The sequence below is a fragment of the Theobroma cacao genome, chromosome 8 (genome assembly GCF_000208745.1).
Source record: "Theobroma cacao cultivar B97-61/B2 chromosome 8, Criollo_cocoa_genome_V2, whole genome shotgun sequence".
NCBI classification, from domain to species: Eukaryota; Viridiplantae; Streptophyta; class Magnoliopsida; order Malvales; family Malvaceae; genus Theobroma; species Theobroma cacao.
The window spans coordinates 17,201,169-17,216,287 of NC_030857.1; positions in this window are offsets into that span (position 1 = coordinate 17,201,169).

Sequence of the window (15,119 nt, forward strand, 5' to 3'; positions counted from 1 at the left end):
AGAGAAAAGAAACAAGGAAAAGAAAATGAAAATCTTGATTTCCATGGTGGAGGAACAAAAATGGCGTTGGGAGGAGATGAAGGAGGAAGATGGTGCCTTGGACACAATGGCCAACTATGGGATAAGGATGGAGAGTCAAAGCTTGTTTTGGAAGCTTTTACCAAGCTTGATGAAAAGTTACCATTTTGCCCTATAAGTTTTATGAAAAATTACAGCGGTCGGCTAGTGGTGGTAGAAAACGATCCTTCCACAATCTTTTAATTCCAATTTCTTTCCATTTTTCTTCCTTAACACTTGTACCAATAAAATATCAAATTTATGATTCAACGCGGTAACACCGTAATATTTAAATATTTACTTGCCCGCATTAGCTTTATTTAATAAAGACACGCAAGCCCCATTAATGTCATTTTTTTCTCTAAAATTTCCTCCTCTTCCTTTTTCCCCACTTAGATTGACCATATATTTCTCCTTCATGGAAAATTTCGACATTGAATAAAATATTAATATTTTAATATTATTTTATTCTAAAACTTTCCACTAGCCTTCTAGGGCTCCAAAACATCTTACTTTGCCTCAATTCACATCCGAATCACCTTTTATCTTACAAATTTTTTCTTGCTAAAAATATTATTATTTTATTATTATTCTTCGCGTGCGAAATATTTTATCTTAAAATACTTTTTTCATCCGTCTCCATCCTTTGGCACTTAAATCAGCATCCATTGACCCTTTGTCTCGTTGATAAGGTCAAATTGATTTCTACACAAGGGTATTGGGTGTCACAGTTGCTTTTGCGTATGAGTGATTGTGCAGACTCATGTGGTATATTTGATATTTGATATCTATATGTTTATACCTGTTTGCATATGATTTCATGGTGATAAGTCCCATGAAGCACATATAAGTATTTATATTGTTAACTATCTTAGGTTTACATGGGTTAAGAGGGTCACTCCCATTGATAGCATTACCCTAGTGATGCCCCGGATTCACGTCGCGACAATATAGTTCATTAAACAAGTTGAACATTTACGAAAAACCCTTTAGGAAAAACAAAGAAATTGTAACTTACTTGTGGTATCGGATCCTTCCTAAGTGAAATGATACTTAACCACATAAACCCAAGCTAAAGGTAGTTTACTCCAATCTTTACATAAATCATGTGAGCTACTCATGTACTCAAGGTTCTCCAAGAGAAACCAATTATAACATTTAGTGATCATTGTTCAACCCATATAACTCAAGTAATCATTTTTCAATTCATTTAACCCAATGATACCTAATAATTAATATTCAATCCATAAAACTCAAGTGGTCATTCCTTCTTTATAATCCATAACTCAACCAATGCATTGGGTTTTGTTCTATCTATGTAACTGTACTAGTTATCTTATAACTTAAAATTAAAGCTACAACTCAATCAATTATCACAAACACAAGAAGTATTCACAAGAGGCATCACAATAGCAAAAGTAATATGAAATAATCATGAAATTCAAGGATGCCTACAAGGTCTTGGCCCATCTTTAGGCTCGTGAGTGGCACATCGACCTTTTTCACCACCATGTAGTGGAATTTTGTCTCACCATGTGTAGGGATTGCTTGAACATGTGTGGTATTCTTACCCTCACATTTAGGTTTTATTCGTACGGTATTCTTACCCCCATATCTGGGCTTTATTCGTGTGGTATTCCCTCACATCTGGGCTTTATTCGTGTGGTATTTTTTCCCCCACATCTGGGATTTAATAATTATATAAAATATCTCATATACATACACAGATCATCAACCTATCATGCACATATTTCTCTATTACCCATACTTATAAACAAGGTTATCTTATAAGGTATGTGGTATTACATTACATCTTATCCCAAGAATCATGTCTTGCATGTTTCATACTCATACCACATAAGACATGTCAAAAGCTTAAGGATGGGAACATCTACCTCCAATTAAATATTCATTTCTTATACTTTTTCATACCAAAACTGTGAGTATTAATTTACCAAGAATCATATTCTTTGAATAATACTCATTCATTACACTCATCATCAAATATAAAAGTGGGAACTTACATCCACTTGTCATCCATAGTCCATATACATTTCTCATCCTCTATCCATAACGGAATCAAAGTTTTTGAAATAAAATGTTTGAAAAAGCTTGTCCCATTTTTTGAAAACTAATACATAGTAGTGATATATATATACATAAATAGATTCTAAAACTTCTTTGAAAACATTTGATTAAAATCATTTAATTTAATATTGTAAACATAATATCCAAATCATGCAAGACAAATAATTCAATAAAATATGCTTAGCTTTATCTATTAAAATACTTAAAAAGGTGTATCCACTCATATTGATAAAAGTGTGCTTCTAAGCCTTTCTTCGTCAAACCTCACTCATTCTACAATAGTTGAGCTCAACATAACCTATCATAGCAATTTCTAGCATAAATCCCTATTTTTCCAACAAACCCATTTATTCGAAACTAACCAAGTAAATCCATATTTTTTGTTTAAAGCTAATAATCCACAAATTTTCAAACCCAAATCTTAAATAATGAAACTTTAATCATTCTTACCTTCATAACCTTGTTGAAGAAAAAAAACCCTAAAATCTTAGCTTAAATTCGGGTTAAATGAGCTGAAATTTACAAAACCTTTGAGTTAGGTTGAAACATTGTGATTAAAACCCAAAAATGACAAATCTTACTTTAGATTTGAGTTTGGATGGTTGAATCCTTGTCCAATGGGGTTTTGAGAGCTTCGAAGAGGGTTTGGTGGTTGTTGAGGACCAGTTGGAGGTTAAGAAAATAAAAAATAAAAGCTAGGGCTCGTGTTGACACTTTTATATTTTTTTCTATAAAAAGGTGCTATAGTCAAATACCAAAAATTTGTAATAAACTGTTGGGGTGCTATAGTCGATTGAAGAAGTTATAATATCGACTGGGGCTTTCGATTCTTTAAGATTTTCATGCTTTTGGCCCTAGGATTGACTAGTGAAGTTAGACAGCCAACTATACAAGTTTAAACTAGCAAAAATACATTCATTTGGCTTCCTTTTTCAACCATTCCCTTAACCATCATTCATCCATGAATATAATATAATAATATGGAAAATTTTACATCAAATGACAAGGAATTCTCATGGATAGTCGTCACCAACAAATAATTCATCAAAATTCAAGTTTTCATCAAATTTTCACAATATGAAAGATTAGGGATTCACAATAGTGTAACGGGAAAATTCTTTAAGGAGGTTGTTTCAGAGGGAACAATGTGAAATCTAGGGGAGGTTATGTGAGTGGAGGAGTATCGGGTAGTAATCAAAGCATGGAACAAATGGCAAGAAAGCTCGAAGGGATCTGTTGTTGATTTCTCACGCAAGTGACATGTATCGTTAACAAGTAATATAGTAATGAAGTAGAGTATTGTTCCCACAGAGAATTGTTTAATTCCTACTGTTAACTTCTAAAATTATAACATCCTAATTTTATCCAAACAATTAAAATAAAAAAAGAAAAATCAAAACTAATAAATTGAAACTAAAATTAAATAGTATATAAAGCTCACTTAACTACTAGACCTAAGATTATGATATCCCTCAATACTTTATCTGATTATTGTCTCTCTCTCTAAACTCAGTTTAATGGATTAAGTTGCTAACCTAGAGTTCTAAATTATTTACAAGTCTTTGTCGACTTTCTCATAAAAATACCTCTCCTAATTAGTTTATTATATGTCTATGCAAATTAAATTGAAGAAAGATTTATTAAGTTTGTGCTCTAATCCTAGCTACGTATGGCTTATAAGTGTATGTCTACCCTATATGCAAATCAAACTACCTAATCAACTAGGTTCATTCGATCATACGCTATTCTATTCAAGGTCTACCTAAATTTCCTTCGTCAAGGTTTGACCTAGGTTTTTAATTTAGTCTAATTGGTAATTAGGTAATTAGAAGCATTAAGAACAGAATAAAATAAATGACTTAAATCTATCAAACATAAGCAAAAGAGAGATAAATAATTCAGACTACATATTGAGTTCAATCATAATCTTAGATTAACAGTTTAGTTTTTCATCAAGTCACACATCATCATTGAATAAAGTTTAAACATTAAATACAAACTAAGAAAATGAAAGAATAATAAAAAAGATAAAACTCAAGAATTATAATCTTGATCTTCCAAGTCTTCTTGAATCCTTCAAAATCTTCTTAGCTTCAATGACTTTGCGGCTTGATTCTCAGCTTTCAATCTGGTTTTTCTTTTCCTTCTCTTTTTAAGTCCTCCAAAAGGTTGTTTTTATAGGCTTTGAAGTTAGGCCAAGTTGGGTAGAGAAAGAAGTCAATTTCAACTAGAATTTCCTTACCAAACTATGTGAGTCGCAGCTTTGGCCAATTAATTAACAGAAATCGTAATTGCTTTAGGTTTGCTACAATACATCAACTTCAACAAGAATTTTAACCATCTTTCAGGCCGAACTAGGTGAAGTAAAAAACATGAAAGTTGTAGATTTTTCTCTTATATTTTCAATGGTTTAAGAATTGCTTCATTTTAAGCTCTGTAGAGAAAGTTATGGCCAAAATACCAAAACATATGTAGTGTAAGTTTGTACCTCAAAATTACTCTCCTTCTTTCATTAAAATTCTTCTTTCATCAAACACCTACGAAAGCACAAATAAATCAATAACAACCTATCTTAAGCACATTAACACCAAATTAAGAATAAAATTAACTAAGATTAGATTGACTCACCTAAAATAACTAATTTAAAATAATTAAATAAAACTTACTAATTTTTATGCATTACTACAAGAACTAAGCTCAAGTACTGTCAAAATTAAGCTCAAATAACTCTATATTATAGAGTGATTAGGATTTCTGTTAATACCATTAAAGAGGATGTCGAGTGGTTAAAAAAAAGAGTGATTGGTCAACTTCAGGAGACAATATGTAATAAAGATATCAAGAGCAAACTGATTGTTGATGAGGTGAAGTTTGAGACAACGCAAGCTGGGGGATTAAACGAGATAGTCACCTTTGGCAAAATAAGTGAAATGGAAAATATGTTAATGAAGTATGAGGAAAGCTTCAAGGAGTGATTTGAAGAGATCAAACCCTATAACATTTAGTGGTATGAAAGAAACTACAAGTTATGGCTAAAAGTTGAAGAGTTTCTGACACATCTTTGGTGGAAGGAAATGTTTGCTGCGTTGGGGAATAACTAAGGTAAACACTTGAAGACTGACATTGACATTATAAAGAAATGGAGGCTTGATTATGGAGTTATTTTGGTGGAAGTGAGCAGTAAACAAAAGATAGAGGAGTGGCTTTAAATCCTAGATAATGGAGTCATGATTATGATGAGGGTGACTATCAATGGAATGGAAACAATTGAGTTAAATTGGCTAAGGCCGATAATAGGAGGAAGGGGAAGAAAAGACCCAAAGCCATCAAAGTTAATAGAGAGTAGAAAAAGTCAATGAAGTAAACAAAGAAGCGAAGGGTGGATCGTCAATGTGGTGAATGAGGATAAGTCAACAGATTAAAAGGTTGAGAGTAAAGAATGTGATATTCAATCATTTAATGTTTTGGGAAAAGGAAAAAGTAGGTTAGTGCATGTAGAAGGCCATTCTACCTAAAAGAAGAGTCATTCTTGGACCTTCTTAATCAGACTTTGAATTTTAACCTTTAGTTTTTTTATTCTTTCTTATGAAGCTTCAAACACTCTTTTTTACTAGTTTTTAAAAATGGGCTTCAGTCTTTTCAATTTCCTCTACACACCACTCGTTCCTTGACCCCCAATTTTAGGCTATTTTTAATACTTCTCTACCATATCTTGGAAACTTTTTCCCTCTATTTAATGTGTGAAATGAAAGAAAAAGCTAGTAAGTGTAACAACCCAAGTCCAAGCACTACTAGCCCAACAACCTTTTAGGCTTAAACTACATGGCTTTCAAAAGCTTAAGCTCAAGTTGTTAATAGTTGATTGAAACCTTTATATAAGCATTAAGAATCATTTTCACATTCAATGTGGGATGAGGTATCGCAATCTTACACACTCAAATCCATGATGTCTTCATCAAGCCCACATATCAAATCACAATGAAGGCCTACTCCACAAGACCAAGATCTCACCAATGCAATGTAGAAGTCTACATCGCACTGGCACAAGCTCTGATAGCAATTGTAACGACTTAAGTCAAAGCACCACTAACCCAATAATTTTTCAAGCCTAAATTATGTGGCCCTCAAAAACTTAAGATTAAGTTGTTAGTAATGATTGACTTAGACCTTTATATAGGCCTTAAGAATAACTTTCACATTCAATGTGGGATGGGGTATCACAATAAAAAACTAATATGTGCAATGTGAGTAATGAAGGGATTTCAACACCGTTAGAAAAGAAAATGAAAGAACATGATTATAATCAGGAAAGAGCTAGAAAGAAGAGGGTTAATCAATAGAGAGCTAATGGTGTATGTTTTGTGTCATCGAGAGGAAAAGATGGTGTGACATCTTTTTATTCACTACTTAGAGGGATGGAAAATTTGGATGAGGTGGAGTAAGGAGTAAGATGTTTCCTTTGTTGTTCTTAATGATATGCTTAGCTTCTTCAACTCATGGAACTCATTTCATAAAAAAAGAGAATTGTAAATTTGGAAAATGACCTCTTACATCGTTATATAGTCTACATGGCTCTCTAAAAATGAGATAATATTTCACAGAGTTATGTGAAACACTGAATAGGTTTTTGAGATGAGTAAACTTCGAGTAGGAACATAGGTGAAAGCAAAGTGACCTTTGGATTATGGGGTTGTTTTGGACACTTATAGATTTCTTACCATGGGTACGGTTATGAGAAGGATGAGAAAGGAATATTGGATTAAGCCCTTAAGTGGGATGATGAAATTCAACATGGACGGAGCAGCTTAAGGTTGCCCTGAGAAAGCTGGCATAAGAGGTGTTGTTAGGGATGAAAATGGTCTAATCAAGATTATTTTCTTAAAAGTTACCAGGGTGGAAGACTCGAGTGTGGCGAAAACTAGCACTATTAAGGAAATGTTTCTTCTTTATGCTGCTTTTAAATTGAGTATCACACATGCGCTAATAGGTGAGAGCGACTCGAGAAATGTTGTGAAATGGATAACCAACCATCGTGAAGCTCCGTGGAGGTTAAGGAGGTGGGTTTTTCATGTTGAAAGATTGAAAAAGGAGATTAAAGAGTGGGAGATAAAACATATGTATAGGGAGACCAATCAGTTGGCAAACAACTTAGCAAAAAAGGGAGTTCAAAGACAAAAAGATCTGGTTAATGTTATTGAGTAAGAAATTTTTCTCTTGTGTGTTTGGTTATGTTGTTTGTGCAGGGATGCTGGAAAAGGTAGTGGATTTGTGTGTGCGTGTGTGTGTGTAATGTATGATTTTGTTTCATTTTGTTTTGTGGATGGATGTGTGTGATATCTAGAATTTTTTATGCTAGTGGTTATGTGTTGGATGTACAAGGAATGGTAGAGAAAAGTGTATAATATGGCTTAAAACCAATTCTTTGTATTAATCAAGGCTTTTTGTGTTTTGTGGCTTTTTTGAGGTTGAACTAGGAGATTATGGGAGTGATGAATGCTGAGTTATATATGTAGACACCCCATTTTATTTGAGATGTTTATTGAATTTTGAAACTATAAAAAATAAAAAATATGAAAATTAGTAAAATAACAAAAAAAAAAAGGGAGATAAGCATGAAAAAAGGTGAAGATAGGTTTGCATCAACCCTAATATTAGATGAACTTAAAAAACAACATTAAGTTAGATTGAATCAAAACTTAAGAACCCAATTCAAGAAGGAATAAAACACATTGGGTATAAATATACCCAAGCATTAGGGCCAAAAAGGACGCAGAAAAGAAAACCAAGCAAAAATATTTAGCAGAGGAGAAAAAATTATTTTTGAGTAGTTCTTGGGTTTTTGGGTTTCAATTTTTTTCTAAATTAAGGAAAATCGATTTAGTTTCTAAAGAAACTACAACACCTCTAATTTTTTATGTAGACTAAGAATGATTTATGAAATAAATGGAGTCTTGAAGACTTCGATGATATGATATGTATACCAAGTGTTTGAGAGTATATATATTGATACATAGGCAAATTTGAGGAAATATGTGATAAATCCCATAATGTGAGGTGTTGATCAAGGTTTGATGTTATGTTTATGAATTTATGTGTATAGGATTGAGTTAAAAGAATGATTTAAGGTGTAATATCAACAGGGAAATAGTATTGAAGTGTTAAACTTGGATTTTTGGAGTTTTTGGGAAACTTAAAACTACCTATAGGGGTGAAAGTATCGATACATACCCCAAATGTATCGATACATTCATGGCAGGATGAACAACAAAGGCCCCAAAAAGAATATTCTATTGATACATTTGAGAGTGCATCAATAGATTTAGCCAAAGATGAACATGTATTGATACATTGCCTAAATGTATCGATACATTTGAAGCAGAGAGCACCCAAGGGGAAAACTATCGATACTTGTTTGGCAAGGAGCATTCTACCATAAATGTATCGATACATTTCCCTAGTATGTTGATACATTCATTCGAAATTCGAGCATATGTATCGATACATTTTGGCAATGTATCGATACATCAAAGAGAAAAAGCAAAATAAAAAAGGGTTCAGGCCATTTCGTCCTATTCTTTTCTTTTAACTTTTTTTTTCTCTTTTTTTCTTTGAAAACTCGAAGCCCTAACCCCCAAATTGAATTTCTGAGCCGCTTAAAGCCATTTGGAGCTTGGGAAACCATCTTAGAGGTAAGATTTAATGTATTTATCTATTATTTTTTGATTTAATTGGTTAATAACTTCGAAATTCAATTTTCTCTAGATTTGGTATTCTTCCCTCTTTGACTTGGATTGGAGAATTTGAAGCTAAGACTCATGCAATCTGACTTCCAATGTATGAGTTTAGCTCATTAATGAACGGTTTGAGCTTAAATAGTTGGATTGCTAAGATTTAGTTAATTGTGTGAAAAGCTGGTATTTTTTTGAAAGCCAGGCATAATTAATCTTTTGATGTTTTAATGTGTTTGAAGGGGGGAAACAGAGTGAAATTAATTCATTGGCAAGCTAGATGACAATTGGAGGCTAAGAATAGAAGCTTGGTTGGGAGTGCCTTTAATTTGTCACTGTAAGTGGGATTTAAGGTAAATGCACGTAATGCATATGCACAATAAGTGTGCTGCCATGGTATCAGAATGAAATATGTATGCTAAGACGAATGAACCTAGGCTAGAGAACAATATATGTATATATGTATATATGTGAATTGTGTGTAATTGTGCTGTAATGTGAGCCACATTGGTGGCCTATGTTGTGTGTGCCTACACTAGGATGTCTAGAGGCTATGATAACCCTTAAGAGTAGATTACCCTAGGTGAGTGATATGTTGAGATGATTTGATTGAATGATGATGCCTTAGAGACTTAGGGGCTCTTAGAACCTAACGAAGCTTAAGACAATTGAAGCTTGGTAAATGTGAATTGAGGTTTGATAAGGAAATTGTGAATGATAAAGGCATAATGGCCTTTTTTGGGGATTTGTGTTTCCATCCGATGGGTGAATTTTGGACGTTGATTTGATTTGTGGTTGAGTGGGTTTCTGTCCCTCTGTGACTATGTGGGTGCTTGTAGAGATGGTGGTAAATAGGGATGGTGGCATTAATCTCACTTGTGATTCCCACCTGCAGTGATTTGATGCCGTCCGTTGAGATTACTCAAGGTGATGCTGACATTGGGTGATTTCTCCAGCCGATGATCTGTTTCTCTCTTAGTTGCTTTGATGTTGTGCGTGATGTGTTCTCCACCCGTTCTTCGGCATGTGCATGATTTATTTCTCCGCCATTAGCTTTGCCTTGAGCATGATTTGATTCTCCACCAATTGGCCACCGTGCATGATCTAATTGTGTCCAAAGGAAAACCACTTATTGATTTGATTTGTATATGATGTGAGATAGCCATGAAGAAGATTAGATAAATGTGATATGATTCTGATGTGATACTTCGACACTTAGAGTGCGTTGTGAAGAATGATTTGAATAACTTTAATTAGCTTCGAGGGTAAGCCTAACGGTATGCATGATGACCTTTGAAGACATTGAGGATGATGATATGTCCTCATATTAGAGATTTAGGGCTAATGATATGCCCTGTATTTGGAGATATTTACTAGAACATCTAGTTGCATCGAAGGTGCATATATTTTATATATGTATTTTATATGAACATATATGATTTTTTTTATCTACACCTACTCACTGAGTATTATAGTACTCACACATTTGTATATCATGTGCAGATAAATAGGCCATAGAGCTATGTGGTAAAGGTCATCCAGCAAGAGATCGATTTTTGCATCTGGTAGGTTTTCCATTTTGGTCACTTTGCTAAGTCAATTAAAGCCTTCTACTGTGGATAATGTGTGTAGGCACTGAGTGCCATGTTATATTGTGTATAAGGGTTGCTATGTACGAACCCACCTTGATTGGCCAATGTATGGCCTTTTGATCGTTTGTATAAACTATGTGTCAGGGATAATGTATTTATGTTTGAATTTATTATGAATATTTAGTTATTGAATCCCTTGGCTTATGTATGTTTGAATATTAACTCTGAGACTTACTCAGGTTTAGTGGGCTTATGTGCCGATCATGACCTTTGGGTTTGGGTTGTGATAGAAACTATTCTGATTAAGGGGAGAAATAAAAAAAAAATAATATCAGAGGGAGATATATAATAATCTCAATACGAAGCCATTTTGCATTAGCTAAGAAGAGATTTGTGAACTAGATCTAATCAATCTGACCCATGATTGGTATTTAGGTCTGCGTAAACCTATTTGGGTAATCTTGACCCTTTAGTCTAGTTTTCTTTTTGGTTTCAACGCAATTAGGTGAGTTTCTTTTTTATTTCTTTTTATATTGAAATTAGTTCAATAGGTACTTTTTAGCATTTTGATTAAAGTGTTTTCTTAATTTAATAACCGTTAACTATTTTTTTATGATTATGCTTTTTTTGTTATTATTTTTATTTTTATTTTTGGGTCATTTACAAATTAAGAATATTACATAAATTTGTGAAAATTCTCTAATGATAAAATCTTAAGAATACTAAAATCAGTGGCATTTTAAGAATTTTTTAAGTGAGAAAATCTTCCAAAATTATGTCATAAGAGTTTGGAGATTTTGTAAAATTTTCAATACCAAAGATTTGCGTAAATATTTGAACAATGATGGAATCTTAAGGATACCAAGAAAGGTGGTTTCTTGAGAATTTCTAAGAGAGAAGATTTTCCAAAATTATGCCATGAGAGGTTGGAAATGTTAGAAAATTTTCAATACCAAGAATATTTATTTATTTATTTCCAAAAGGTTAACAAAAAATAAAAATAAATTAAATATTGAACTAGATTCTACTTAATAAGGCTTAAAGGACACATAACTAATAAGTTATCAATTAAATGAACTCCTTCCTCATTTGTAAATGAACTCTTGAACCTAATTTGTTTCATATATGATAATCTATTCTTAAAGAACCTAAATCTAGTCTAGGATCTCATTAGGAAAAATAGATTCACTTGGGCAGTCGCACTTAAACAAAAAAGATTGATAGTGACTCTTCTTTGTGTTGAACAAGTGAGTTACGGGACTCAAACGTTATGACAGTATATATGGGATGAGATGTGGTTTGTGAGAGGATTTTGGTATGTTGTATGTGAGTGAAAGTACAACAGAACAAAATATTTTGTTCTTTTCAAAGGATCAATAATTGTCCCTTTGTTTGCAATGAATTCACGAATTTAAAAAAAAAAAAAGATTCAATATAGCTTCTACCAAAATTCAAAAGAGGGAGGAACACCTCAAAGCTATGGGGGAACATTATAAGACCATTAGATACCAATGACAATCACTATACTTTGATGGCTTCAACTCTTAGGGTGATATTGGGTAATGGGGAAAGAGTGGATTTTTAGTCAAATGATTGGGTGTAAGGGGGACCATAAAGTTTAGATATCTTAGGATTTGCTGTTGGAATTTGAGTATTAAAAACATAAAGTTAAGCTACTAGTCATTAATGGCTATTGCAGCATCATAACAAGAAAACATAGAAGTAAAGCTGAAAGAAAGAAAAGTTATAAATTTCCTGATCAAATTTTAGATAAAACATATGAATGAATGAATGATAGTTGGTTAAGTGAAGCCATTCATTGCCACACATTTTTATCTTTTCTTTAAGCTTTACTTCTATGTTTTCTTGTTATGATGCTGCAATAGCCATTAATGACTAGTAGCTTAGCTTGTATCTCTTTATAGTTTAAGGTTTAAGATTTAGGGTTTAGGTTCAAGACTTGTATCTCTTTCATTTGTCTTGTATATGTATATATATATGGAGAGAGAGAGAGAGAGAGAGAGAGTACATTACTTAAGACTCAGCTTGTTTACTTCAACACACAACTACCAACTAGTTTCAACTTAACCATGCTTGTTTGACAGCAACACTAACATTAACAAACAACTGTCATATACAAAAGCAGTAGTGTAAGGTATTCCAACTAAACATTACTTGCTAGTCTTCAAAGCAAGCTTTACTTCAATATATTGGAAAATGAAACTACCTTAGGTATTTTATTGTTATACAGGTCTAAGGAGCTTTTTGGTGAATATAGTTGTAAAAGGAGTAGATTGTTGCATGGGGAATGGCCACTAGCTCAAGTAAACATGTAAAAGCTTGGACCAATTTGTGATTAAAACTTATCCTTTCATTTTGTAATGATGTTTTTTTTCTTGAGCATTGTGAAAGCCTTGAAATATGAAAAAAAAAAGGTGGCTAGTTATGTTAACCTTTTACCCACCTTTGGTTATTATCTAAGAGTTATTAACTCATGATGTAGATAAAAAGACCGGTTGGAAATTAATGAAGTGGACCTTTTGGTCCCAAAGCTTTGTACAGCCTTTCCTTGCTTTCTATGTTTCTTTGGTTTACACAAATTTTCCTAAAATACTTCTATGCTCTTTCTATCAACTTTTGACGAAACAATTCATGGCTACTGTTCTTTTATTCTTTTTCTACTGTGTTAAGCTTTTTTTCTAAGACAAAACAATCCAACATTGTATTAAAGCTCTTTGCTTAAGGGACATGTACAAGAATAATATATATATATATATATATATATAGAGAGAGAGAGAGAGAAGAAAAACCAAAAGAAAACCAGAGAGCTCTAAATTGAGAGAACCTCAAAACCTCAAAAAATGGTTTCCACAAAGAGCAATGAAAATGAGGACCTTCCTTAGAGATTATGACCTTTAGGAAGTAGTTGAACAAGGAGGAGACCTTTTTATCTTGAAAGTAAATTCAATAATTGCTCAAATTAAACAACATTACAAGGAAGTGGCACATGAAACATGGCCTTTGAGATTTTAAAAAAGCTTGGGACAAGCTAAGAGAAAAGTTTTAGAAAAGTAACAAAACAAGATAGATACAAGTCTTGAACCTGATGAAAGAGTTTGAAGTTCTAAAGATAAAAGAGGAGAGAGTATTAATTAAAATGTTTTAAGACTCGAATGAAAATATGTTATGTTTGATTAATGTATATCGTAGTATAAGATGTAAAGTTTGATGGATTATTGACAATGATGAAATTGGAAGATAAATGACTGTAAATTACCACGTACGATTTGCACATGTAAAGGCTAAAACTTGAACTTGCTAGATACGAACATATCGTACAAGGAGATTAGGAAGGGTTCATTGTTTTGTGTTGTGAGAAGTGTAGTGTCTACAGCGTTGGAGCTATAGGAATTGCTATGTGATTGGCATGTTAAATAAATACTATGGCTTGTAAGCTAACAAAGGAAGATATAGTGCTTAAGGGAGCATGGGAATTAATAATATTATGCTAAGTATATATATATATATTGTAACATTGTTGAGTTTCTGTAAGCAATGGAAGATATTATGATAAACTTATAAAATGTGTAATTACTAAATCTCCAAACATGATCTAAATTCGAGGATCAATTGTTTTTAAGTGGGGAAGTTGTAACATCCTACCGCTTGGGATGTTAGGCAAATAAGACCTACAACGTGATTTCTAAGTAGAGGTATGTCAAAGGAACTATTGAAGGATGTAAATGAATGAAGGGCAAGATACAAGGTAAATTTATAATAATAAATTGATAATAGAATAAATGAATGATTAAATAAATAAGGCGAACCTTGTTCAGATTGGTTTACTTTTAAGTGAGGGAGAACAAATAAGAAACTTGGAAGGACTACTCTACAAGATCACTGGAAAAAAAAAGGACTTTGAAAGGGAATTAAGCTTATGGGCTATTAACTCACTTTGGGCAATTCACCCATTCCATTTTGAAGCCAAGTTCGGTGTTTTTCTCTCATGTTGATTGTTGCATGTCTCCCTTGTATTTGTGAGCTTCCAATGTGGTGATTCGAAGTTAAGAAAGTGAAAAACAAGGTCAGGAACATTTCTTAGTAGCTTAAACTTCTTTTCAATCGGTTTAAATGATAAATTTGAATTGTGTTTCCAACTAGGCTGATCTTCCTTGGTTGGAAAGTTTATGGAGTTTTCCTTAGGCCAATTCTGGTCACCAAGGTAAGCACTAAATATTTGGGTGGTAAGCTTGCAATTTGAGTCCTTTAAATTGTCATTGGTAGCATAGAAAACTTAGTGAGTTAATGTTGGAAATTTAAATGGTAGAAATTAAATAAGTTGTGTTGTGTCATTGTATGCTGGGAAAGAGTAAGCAAACTTATTTGGAAAGCTTGAGTAGGTGGCTTGGAGATTCTGGCAGTATAATGGGACTAAATTTATTTGTTAAAGTAAGGCTTTTAATGCCTAATTATCTAAGGTTTTAGAATTCTAGATACAATACGTAAACTGCTAGTTGAAACAAAATAGTTTAGTTTGAGTTAGATATTTAAAACCTTAAAATTTTAATGCTGAGAGAAAACTAAGAAAAACTAGTTTTATTTTTGCTAAATGCTAGCGACTTTAAGGTTTTGGTGATGAAGTAATTGAGGTTCT